We start from the raw sequence: 1,710 nt of genomic DNA on the forward strand, positions 1-1,710 counted from the left end.
CACCTGAGATTGTGAATAGCTGGGATCCTATTTGGAGGAGGAAGTTCCCTAGAATTTGATGACATGCTTATCAGACATCCTGAGACTCAACAGCTTGCGGGGACAATGTTCCAAATTATTGACGGTAACCACTGATATGGAGCTTGGATGAAGTGTATCGACAATCATTTTTGCGATGATCCTGTCTACCATATCAACGTTCTAGTCAGCCATGTCTACGCGAGGGGACCTTTGGATGTCAACAGACTTATCTTGGCCTGCCAAAATATCAATGCGTAAGTTTTATAATTTTAACTCTAACTCCACTTTAACTTGTTTTGTTGTGTTTAAATGTAGGCTTGGGCAGTTCGCTGTTCAAAAACAAAATCTTGTCCATGACATCGAGCAACTTCGATTTTTGGCAGACTTGAGTGAGGATGACATCCGCCAACATTATGGTGATGATCTCGCAACACTTGTTCGGCACTCACGCACTCGAAATGACGGTACAACTTGGTTCAACAACCCAATCAATTTTATGCTCGCTGTGTGGTGTAAGGTATGTCTTTCCCTTTTATTTTATAAAAGCCTCTTTTAATTATTTTGGTTTTTAGCCTTTGGTGAAGGTCAAGCAGGATGCTTACGAACTTGCATATCCGGAGAAGAGTCGGGAAGAGCTTTCAGCTGAGTTTGTACAAATTGAGCACAAAATTCAGCATGCAAAGTCCTCAAAGTTGAAGAAACTAGTATGCATTGCAGACAATCGCAGGCCGAAGGAGTGGCTAGAGACTATAGCCAAAATTTCTTCTCATGAATGTAAGTTTTTTATCACACTTCATTTTTCTTAATTATGCATATGTTACTTTTGCAGTGAACAAAACTCCAGATGACATGATTTACAATATCGCAAAATCGAAGCTTCCATATAAGCAACAGATAGAGACTCTGGAGTTCCTCAATGTCTGCTTGATGAACAGAGAGAAAGGACTGCCAGAACTATTTGAGAACATGATGAGAAGGGCTGTCTACATCACGCAAACTATAAGTGAAGGTGAGAAGTTCTTGGCACCACACATTGGTGACGATCCAGATGGCACATTCATGTCTTTCGACACCTACATCAACACGTCATTGGAAGGGATCGAAGAGGGGTGGCTGCCAAAGAAGTCTACAAGCACAACAACTTATGATTGCCAATATGGTCAACCTTATTTCATGCGACGTGCAGCTTATAGGTATAATATGATTTCTAAGACTGTTTTTTAATATATATTGTTTACAGGTATCTTCGATATAGAGGCATGCCATTTGAGGCACCAGTTTGCACTCGACTTGTTGCAAAGGGTGTAAGAGATGGAGGAATGTATCCAACAATGTTTGCGAGAGTTCCAAAGGCACGGAAGATAGAATGCCCTTGGGAGTTGGAGCTCCTAGGGAAGGAGACCTCTACACTAGATCGCGAGGAAATTATCAATGCTAGCAACGATGGCAATGCAAGTGACGATGGAGACGAGGATGAGGAAGCTCCAGATCAAGTTCATGTTCCACCACCAGACAGTCAGGAACAGGCTCCAATTCAACCATCAAACAACCAAGATCCGGATCAGGTTTTACCAGTAAATAACGATGATCAAGTGGTTCACAGAATATCACGTCGACCTCGAGGTAAGCAAAAGTGAATTTTACAAACTAAAGGTGGTAATACATATTTTTTGCAGCAATGACTGTTGG

This window comes from Selaginella moellendorffii, unplaced genomic scaffold, assembly GCF_000143415.4.
Source record: "Selaginella moellendorffii unplaced genomic scaffold, v1.0 SELMOscaffold_42, whole genome shotgun sequence".
Taxonomy (NCBI): Eukaryota; Viridiplantae; Streptophyta; class Lycopodiopsida; order Selaginellales; family Selaginellaceae; genus Selaginella; species Selaginella moellendorffii.